Raw genomic sequence first — 11,040 nt, forward strand, 5'->3', positions numbered from 1 at the left:
TGTAGCCTATTACGTAGTATCATCATGGATGTCAACTGATATCGCAAAGTGAGTAGGGATAGACCTATGTAGATTTTTCCTTTATTACCAATAAATACAAACAGTCTGACAGTAATGATGGTCGCTATGACTCTACTATCTGTATGGCACCGATGTAAAATAAAGGTGGATTTACTTAACCCAGGTTTATGTTATCGTTTTCTGTATGCCGTGTTTGGCTGTTGATTTTACATGTTCCCAGTAGTTATATTTAGGTTCATATTGAGCAACTGCCGTATGCCCCAAGCATTCCTTCACAAATCTGCGAGCTAATAATGGTGGAACAAGCTTGTAATATCTGCAGGTATCCAGTCTGAGCACGTGCATATTACATCAACTATGCCGTTAGTTACAGAAATCGCTTGTATGAAATGCTAACACACACTTTCTCTGAAGTGTATTTTGTTATGCTAAACAATTGAGCAGCGTTCACACTGTCTGAAATTGACAGGCTAAAGATGAATGCGAGGACCATTGTCCATTGCAGTGTTCACTGAGAGCAACTACTGAGCCACACATCTCTGCAATGTCCGAACATGGAGCTGTTGCCCTTGCTGAGTAACGGTGTATACTGCAGTCCATAAAAGTAGACAGGTGAACCACTGTCGTTGATGTGATCCGCTGTTCATGGTGTAGCAGTCATTTCGGCCATCTCCCCTTCCCGTCAGTACCCACGTCTGAGTTCACGCAGTTGTCAGGAAGAGGGAGGGCGTCCAGTGAACTGGATGCTGAGGTTGTGAATCAGATTGCTTAACAGTTGCACGTTCTTCATAGGCCTACCATGATTTACTCTATCAGTATAGTGTTTACAGTAATACGACATAAAGATCATGTAATACAGCTGATAAGGCATCTCTCCATCCACCTATTAGCCCACCCTAGGATCGCCACCTACGTTCTGGAACCCAGTCTATCCCTCCTCCCTAGTTTCGTTTACATCGGTGGCATACAGATATTAATGAGAATCACTACTGTTAACTATCATTTATTGTGGCAAGAGAAAATTCCTCCCTCCTCCTCCTCTGCTTTCGATGTCACAGTCGTCATCCATGATGTTACTACGTTAACGCAACAAGAATAGCTCGCAGTCGCTATGACAATAGGTGAGACATCAGGCAAACATTCTAGAGGCATTTCATATATCACCATGTGATAACATAGTCGTCACCATACACTAATAATGCAGGGTTCGTGTGATGTGCCACCCCGTTGGAAGTAGGTCGTCCTTTTGACGATATAACAAAACATGCTAGTAGACTACGTAACGTTTAACGGCCTATGAAATTCCATAATCATGGTTAAACTACAGCTGATTTGGCACGATGTCACCAATATATCATTTATCCATCCCATCCTAGCTTCCTGCCACTGTCCACTCTCCCTTACCCCATCACTGGTCTCGTGTAGAGACCTCCTCCGACCTACCAAACCATTATTGACCCCTCCTCATCCACCTCCCTCTTCCTGTTTCCCAGGCTCCCCACCTTGCCTCCTCCTATAGCGCCACCACTTCTGAAATTGCGTTAATTAAAGAGGTCTACCAGTTTCAGGTTCACGATCAGGGTGGAGGAGGTTCACGGTCATTGTGATTATTATGACAGGTGCGGGAATATAGACAAGGTTATAATGGCTTATATACTGGCTGTCGGTAAATGTTGTATGGTTTATGATGTTTGTTAAGTCTGTCTGTCTATCTGTCTACAGACTCCCTAATCTCGTAAGGGCTGACCATAAACAAATCGCCTCCATGTCGCCCTGCCCCCGCCATTTGATTGCCCTGCTCCCAGCTCACACCTCCCTTTCTCATATACCTCTCTACTCTGTCCCTCCATATCATCCTTGGCCTCCCCCTCCCTCCCCCCCTCCCTCACTCACACTCTCCTTGTCAGTCTCTCACTCTTCATCCTCTCCACATCGCCAAACCACCCCATTATGTTTCTCCTAACGCTTCCTATCACATCCACATCCACACCACAACGCTCCTTCACATCCTTATTTGTCAGTCTGTCTCTCCATGTGACGCAACAAGCTCCCCTCGAATAACTCATTTCCACCGCTCTCACACCTGACTTGTGTCCAACAAGGTCCAAGTTTCACTTCCATACGTTAGAGTTGGTATCGCAATACTGCCATGTAGTAACTTTTTCACTTCCATGCTCACTTCCCTGTTTCTTATCACTACTTTCAAAGAACCACTTACGAAACTTGTATGTTTCATGTGAATAAAATACGAATATGTATGATGTGAAATTATTTTATTACCACATTCACAACACTTTATTTTCAGTATATTGTCAGGTGGGACATTGTTTATGTACTGTACCACCAATGACTGCGCGCAGCGGCAATGACCACCGCGTTAGGTTCGTCCTAGCGACCGAACTAAATCTGGTGAAGTTCCATAGACCAGATGCGGAGAGCATTACACCACCTCGCTGGTGGATGGGGTGTTTCTGTTTATGTCCGCAACTTTACATACATACATACATATACTGCGTGTATATATATATATATATATATATATATATATATATATATATATATATATATATATATATATATATATATAATGCAATAGTTTTTTACTTTATAAAAAAGGTGACTCAAAAGACCTTAGTAACTATAGACACATTAGCTTGCTATCAGTCATTTACAAACTCTTCATTAAAGTCCTTACAAACAGAATAGCTACAAATCTAGAGGAAAACCAACCTCGTGAACAGGCAGGATTCCGAAGCAGGTACTCGACTACTGATCATCTACACACATTGAATCAGCTAAATGAGAAAACTATAGAATATAATAAACCACTGTGCTTAGGTTTTGTTGATTACGAAAAGGCTTGCGACTCAGTGGAGCACACTGCAATTATAAATTCATTGCGAGAACAAGTAGTGAATGAGAACATTGTAAAACTGCTCGAAAACATTTCTAAAGAGGGAACTGCTACAGTTAAATTACATAAGGACTCGGAAAAAATTAAGACTGAGAAGGGCGTGCGTCAGGGAGATACAATTTCACCGAAGTTATGTACAGCATGCCTAGAAAGTATTTTCAGACAGCTAGACTGGGAAAACAAAGGAGGGAACATTGATGGAGAAAAGCTAAACCATTTAAGATTTCCTTGTCCTAATCTCAGAAAGAGCAGAGACATTGCAAGAAATGTTAAATGACCTGAACAGAGATAGTCTCAAACTAGAGCTAAAGATGAACCTCAGTCAAACTACAGTAATGTTTAATCCTCAGACACCAAAGAGCGTCATCAGAATATGCGATGAAATTCTTGAAGAAGTTGAGGAGTACAACTACTTGGGACAAATACTAAAATTAACGAAAGATAATGATAGCGAAATAAAAAGACGCATTACAGTTAGATGGAAAGCTTTCGGTAAACATAGGGACATTATGAAAAGTAGCTTGCCAGTTTGTATGAAACGAAAAGTATATAACGAATGTATAATTCCAGCTATGACGTATGGTTCTGAGACTTGGAAAATGACAAAATCGATGGAAAATTAATTAATTCGTTCTCAGAGAGCAATGGAAAGGTTAATGTTGGGAATATCTTCAAGAGACAGGAAAAGATCAACTTGGGTGAGAGAGCAGACTAAAGTCAAAGATATTATAGATGTTATAAAAGAACAGAAATGAAGGAGGGCAGGCCATGTAGCAAGAGTAAGGGATAATCGATGGAGCAAGAGGTTGACTGACTGGACACCAAGAGATTGTAAACGTAGCAGAAAAATGCCAGACAGGAGGTGGAGGGATGAAATAGAGAAATTTGCAGGGAAAACGTGGCAAAGATTGGCTCAGTCAAGGAATTCGTGGAGAAGGTTGGAGGAGGCCTTTGTTCAGCAGTGGACTTGTAATGGATGATTATATATATATATATATATATATATATATATATATATATATATATATATATATATATATATTTTGTTGCGAGTCGTGAAATGTATCTGTACGTCTGAGTGTGCAGCAAGAGAGAATGGATATGATGCTTTTTCAGTATTTAGATGTTTCTCACCTTTTACGTTCCCCTATGAATTGTGCAATGAATTTAGTGTTCATACGATGTTCTTATTATACTTTCGTGTAGTTTTAATGTGTATTACAGTAAGTTACGTAGTATTCCCCAATATTACGCTATGTCAAATTTTTTGTACACTCCAATATCTGATGAGTGTTAGTCTAACACGACCTTAAGTAAATTCACACGTCTCTTAGAAGGTTTAGGTGTAATTGATATTCCAACTCACCAAGTTATTATTCTCCTATCTCCTAGCTAATTCCCCACTGATTTGGCCAAATCGTAAAGGTTACTTAGCTAGAAAGAGTCGGACAACAGATGACGATGAGCCTGATGTTCCGGTCGGTTGCCTGGGCTTCCAAGCGTCCTTTAGGTGCGTATTTTACAGCATGCTAACTCAACGAGCTTTGGTAGCAGAGTGCGTGAACATGGTGAGTCTCTGATCCCTCATAGGATTGTAGAGGTGCCAACTATTAATTACAATGGTAATTACATTAGGGAGATCTGTTCAGTCATGAACTATGTATTTAAACTGATCCCAAAAGGCTTTCCAATTTTGCTCCCCATCAAACTCTGGAAGCGTAATTTGTGGTAGTACAGCTTTACTCCGCTGTTCTACAACTTGTATTTCCGTGGCAGTCTTGGCCAATATTGACTCTAATAACTACACTAAGGTTAAATATTCCTCTAATTTACCTTCAAATCTGGTAGCCTCTGACTCTAAGAGATCTTTATCATCAGCTTTTACTATGCTTTTAAATTTACATAACCTTGTTCATACTTAGTCCACGTGTCCTTTAATATATTCAGGAGACTAGTTAATTTCTCCCTGGGCAGAGGTGTTTCATCTAACGATTGTCTGCAATCATTTATGGCTCTCATTACCCATCCTGCCTCACTACTAGAGGATCTCTGTAACATGGAATTTGACATGTTGACTGATTTCTAATTTACTAGATTAAGCATTAATTTCAACCACAAACTTACCGCAGCTCAGTAGTCATCTAATTATTTAATACTTTGAGGAGTGTAGGGATTGGATTTATGGTATTAAACCTATCTCCGTGGGTTGTTAAACCTCTGGGGTTATGTCAATCCCCACACTCACTCTCCAAATAACCCATATTCCCTGAGCTCAGAACTATTAACATCTTAGCATACCATAGGCCCACCCATAGCTTGTATAGCATATAACTGGCCTTTCTTCATTTCTATGTATTTTATAAATTTCTGCAGAACCGCTTCTCTGCCATGATGATTCCAATGTATACCATTGTCTTTTAGAGTTGCTTGGAAAAGCTTTGCATTAAAGTGGATAAAATCCTTCCCTTTCCTAATCCCTGGCAGCTTCCTATTCACGGCTCTGCTGATTAATTTATACGTACCATAGCAAACTGGTGAACCATATGGTAGGTTTCTAGGCTCAAGAAGGGTTATGGTAACCGAGGATTTACATGGACCTTCAATGGCTCCTACCATGGCTAGTATGTTTTCAACTATTTCATTAGCTTCCACATCTTCATAAATATCATTTCCTCCCATGAAAAGGATAGTGCGGTCATGCTCCCAATCTAATACGGCATTTAGCCTCTCATCAGAAAAGGAACTTTCCCTTCCACCATGAGCTGTGTATATACGTATTTCCACGTCATCCACTTCTACAGAACGTGTGAGTAGGCTGTGCCCAACGAACGCATCCTTAAAATCATTCAGTGCTTCATCACACGTCTGTTATCCTCACTCTCAGGGGCACCAAAAAATATGTCAGAATTTTTTTTGTACACTCCCTTGTCTGAGGAGTGTTAGTCTAACACGACCTTAACTAAATTCACATAAGACTCTTAGAGGGTTCAGGTGTAATAGATATTCCAACTCACCTAGTTAGAGAGAATGGATATGATGTTTTTTCAGTATTTAGATGTTTCTCACCTTTTACGTTCCCCTATGAATTGTGCAATGAATTTAGTGTTCATACGATGTTCTTATTATACTTTCGTGTAGTTTTAATGTGTATTACAGTAAGTTACGTAGTATTCCCCAATATTACGCTATGTCAAATTTTTTGTACACTCCAATATCTGATGAGTGTTAGTCTAACACGACCTTAAGTAAATTCACACGTCTCTTAGAAGGTTTAGGTGTAATTGATATTCCAACTCACCAAGTTATTATTCTCCTATCTCCTAGCTAATTCCCCACTGATTTGGCCAAATCGTAAAGGTTACTTAGCTAGAAAGAGTCGGACAACAGATGACGACGAGCCTGATGTTTCGGTCGGTTGCCTGGGCTTCCAAGCATCCTTTAGGTGCGTATTTTACAGCGTGCTAACTCAACGAGCTTTGGTAGCAGAGTGCGTGAACATGGCGAGTCTCTGATCCCTCATAGGATTGTAGAGGTGCCAGCTATTAGTTAATTACAGTGCTTAATACAGTTAGATTACTTCATGACATATACAAGGCGAGTCTAACTAAAATTAATTTTAGCTTTAATTAAACTAAAACCAAGCCAAATATTCCCTTTATCTATGTAAATATGTATTAAACCCTCATTCGTTTTTCACGTGAGGCATTTCATACTCACCACGCAGGCGCAATTAGGTCAATGGAAAATTCCAAAGTATTTACATGTATTTACAATATAGTTGTCCACAAGGGTTAAACACAGTAGCATTTAATTTATAAATAATAAGAATTATTAAAGAGAACGTAATCTCTGGGTTATAAAACTGCTTGAATAGTTATTAACGTTCTCCAGGTTTTCCGCTGCTTTTAACCAAGGACGAGTATTTTAAAAGGTAAAGAGCGCAGCCGCTCTGGGGGAAAATATTTCCCACACAACATGTTATAATGTTATATTACCTTATAACCCTCTCCACCGCCATTTCACAATGCCATATTTGATATTTGTAATAGCGATGCCGTGTTGTGTCATCCTCCCGCTACTATATAAGGATTCAGAAGCGTGTGATTAAGAAACCTGCCTAGCAGCTGCAACAGCCACATGTTTGCCCCAGTAGTGAACTGTGGGTTCCAGCTTCCTCAGACTTTTCGCTGCTGGCACATTTTTCTCGTTACTTGCTTTTTTTCTCGCTGCTGGCCTGATCTTTTTTTCTCGCTGTAAGCGACTTTCTCCCTTCTGAGTTTTTTTTTCTTTATCTTCTCTTGTCTTTTCTACTGGCTTTCCGGTCTGTTACTTAAAGTCCTTGCCAAAGTACGAAGCCGAACCCTGAAGGGGTGCCGGTAGGGCACTTCCATGAGGGGGGGCCTTAGAGGCCTGGTTATGGGAGGCGCCAAGGGTAAGCATCCGTTTGGGCTAGGTTAGACAAGTCCCTCACGGAGCATTGGTGGGGTCTACCTGGACGCCCTTTAGTGGGTGGAGAGTTTAGGCCCCCATCACTGCAGCGAACTTCCAGTAAGCCAGCTCTTTATCTCCTCTTCTATTTATTTTATTCTTTTCCTCTTTTTTTTTTTTGGTGTGTCGCTCTAGGCCATGCAGGCATCTCAGCTCTCATGGCCCCCTAGGCCATCTCTCCGGCCCCGCCCCATAACTCAAAAGCTGCGCCACCCCACCTCTACCAATCTGCTCAAGGGAAAACCTGCCCCCACCACTTTCACCTCTACCACCTCCAGCGAGCCCCGTGCCACCTCTGCCAAGCCCGGGTGCCCTGCCACTACTGTCGCTGCCCCGCTACTCCCTAATCCCAAGAGGAAAGCCCCCTCAAATTATTGTTCATCAGGGGCTAAGAGGGAGAGACACTCCTCCACCTCCAGCTCCGACTCTCCCCCTGGGGATTCGCCAACTACTGCATCAGGGAGTAACCAACACCCTGCCTCTGCTACAAGCAGCACCTCAGACTCCCCCACGACCTCATCTCCTGTCAACCCTTCCACCTCTGCTCACCACCCCACTAAATTTGCATGTATTCACAGGCAGATGGAAACTGCCAGGGACTCAGCCTCTGAGCCCACTCCCAGCAGCTCCACTGACCAGGCCTCGGCTTCCTCTGGCCCCACAGATAGTGACGGCTTTACCACAGTGAACAGTAAAGCCAAATGTAAACGCAACGATCACCGCGGGAAACATCACCTCCCCTGGAGCAAGCCACAAGACCCAAGAACGGTCCCCCCCGGCTTCCCGCCCATCGGCATCCATGGCAACACGCCCTCCACCCACCTCCCCGTATCCAGTGTTCCGCATCTCAGCCCAGCAGGGTTACAAGTCCAGCTACGAGGCCGTAGCTGCTCTCGAGGCACACCTGCCTGGACTGAGGTGCACCCCCAATATGGAGAGAGATGGGAGCTCAATTCTCGTGCCTCTGGGGAAGGAAACCTACCTCCGCCTACAGGCTGCCGCCCAGGACAAGGCCTTCGTCATCAAGATGGCAGAACTAGCCCCCAGCCAGAAAACCACCGAGGTCACTGTGATAGGCTTCCCTCGTCGCTGGGATCCAGAACTCCTGCTGGGACATGAGCTGGTGGAGGCAGCAGTTCACTGCCAAAATGCTAAAAGCCAGGAGGAGACCCAACAAGTCGTCGTGACTCTCCGCAGCCCTCTTGTACCAGAGCTTAACATGGGCATTTGGGGCACCTTCCACCTCCGCCCCTACACCCCAGAACCCCTACGGTGCTTAAGGTGCCACCGCTATAGTTATCACAAGGCCAATTGCAAGCATCCTGTCGTGTGCAGGATTTGTAGCGGGAGCCACAACACCGATGTCTGCCTCACCAAATTCAAGGAGGGTAAGACAGTCATTGCCCGCTGCCCAAACTGCACCGGCAGGCACCACACCCGGTATCCAAAGTGCCCATCCAGGGTAGCTTTGGTTCAACAAGGCCGCCATTACCAGGTCGAGTGGGTGCAAGAGCACCAACACACCACTGACAACCGAGCCCCCCCAGGGACTTTCATCTGGAGAACCCAGAGGCCTTATCACTCCCCATCTTGTTACGGAAGAATTTCTTCTTATTCCAGTTCACCAGCCACACCCCTCCACCACGGTCCCCCCAACCCCCCTCCTCTGACTACGGCTTGCACTCCTCCTTCGCCACCACAGAACACATCACGCAACTCCGGAACCCCTCAGATAGTCTTCTCGGTGGAGGAACTCTGTCTGATGTGCCGAGACATGGCATAATGTGTGGCCCATCTAGTAGGGGAACCCAGGGGCCGCCAGTTAGACTCCTGGGCTTTCATGAAGGCGGTGGACTCCCTTGTGCAGGGTGTGGTGGAAAGAAAACTCCACACACACCACAACCTGCCACCCCACCAACAAAGTTTCAGGCAGTTATCTCCGCCACCTCCTGCCTCCCTCACTTCCATCTCTGCCTCACCCTCACCCTCAACCCACCACCAAACCAGGGCTTACCCCCACCTCAGTGAAGATCGAGGAGAAAAAGCGAGCCTTTCACCTCCCCATGGAGGAAACTCCCCTGAAGACGACCTTGCCAACCCCTAACCTACACCTAACTACACCGCCCCCCTCCGAGTCTTGCAGTGGAACTGCCTAGGTGCTTGGAGCAAGCTCGCCCTCTTTCAAGATGTTGCTGTCAGAGAGGATGTTCACGTCATCCTCCTGCAAGAGACGCTTCTTCCCCGGGACTCCACTTTTAGACTGCACTAAAGTCAGGACCAATCAGCAGTTCATGTACTATCCATGGCAGCTTCTGTTTTGGGTCTTGATTGCTCAGAGTTTGCAGTCAGTCGGTCGCCAAGTAGGAGATCTAGGAGAACCCAACGCAGGGTGATCGTGGAGACAACCCAGGAATCTTTTGCTTGCAGCAGGGGCCCAATCGTCCACTGGGATGGAAAAATCTTTCTAGACGATGGTAAGAAGGTTGACCGTGTTCTTTTCAGTGTCACCAACACAAGAGTAACTGCAAAGCTTCTTGCTGTACCGAAGATTTCTATGGGAGCTGGACAAGCAACGGCTATTGCCGTGATGCAGTGTCTCAAAGACTGGGAGTTATCAGAGAAGGTCGTCAGTATGAGCTTTGATACATCTAGTAACAATGGATCTGCATTTGGTTCGTGCACTCTTCTGCAACAACAGCTGGGACACCCACTATTTCATTTTGCATGCCATTATCACAGTCTTGGAATTGGCTGCAGGGGCAGTTTTCATGATGTGCTTCTGCCCACCTTCTCGTCTGGATATAACCATGTTCAAGCGTTTCCAGTTAAGTTGAAACATTATCAATCGGGAGAAGTTTGGGCCATTGATGCCCATAGATCTGGATCCTGCGACAGCCAGTGTGTTTTGCAGCTGCAAAGAACAAATTGTGTCATTTTGCATTAAGGAACTCGAAATTGCTCAACCTAGAGATGATTACTGTGAGCTTCCTGAGTTAGTCATAGTTCTCTTTGGTGAGCGTCCACCAAGGGCATCTTTCAACTCCCTCTGGCCAGGTGCCCTTCACTGTGCAAGGTGGATGGCCCGCATGATCTACGACATCAATATGTATTTGTTCTGAGTGGAGTTTCATATGGCTTATTGACAGAGTTAGGGACATAACAGAGGAATTCATTCTTAGATCTTTAGTGGAAAAGTTTCTAGAGAAGGGAAAGAAGTTGTATGCGGCTTTCATGGAGTTGGAGAAGGCATATGACAGGGTGGATAGACAAGGATTGTGAAAAGTATTAAGAATATATGGAGTAGATGGGAAGTTGTTGAATGTTGTGAAGAGTATGTATGACGGTGCTAAGGCTGCAGTGCGTGTGGATGGTGAACTGGGTGAATTTTTCTCTTTGAAGGTTGGGTTGGAACAGGGATGTGTCATGTCTCCATGGTTGTTCAATCTGTACATGCATGGGGTAATAAAAGAGGTACAAGGTAGGGTAATGGATGTTGGAGTGGCCCTGGTGAGAGAGGGTACAGTAGTGTTTGGAAACTCCCTGTATTGTTGTTTGCAGATGATACTGTGTTGTTGAGTGAAGACGAAGGGGAGCTGCAGGGCTTGGTGGATGAGTTT

The sequence above is a fragment of the Coenobita brevimanus genome, chromosome 29 (assembly GCF_032717465.1).
Source record: "Coenobita brevimanus isolate Jiangsu-jjx chromosome 29, ASM3271746v2, whole genome shotgun sequence".
Lineage (NCBI taxonomy): Eukaryota > Metazoa > Arthropoda > Malacostraca > Decapoda > Coenobitidae > Coenobita > Coenobita brevimanus.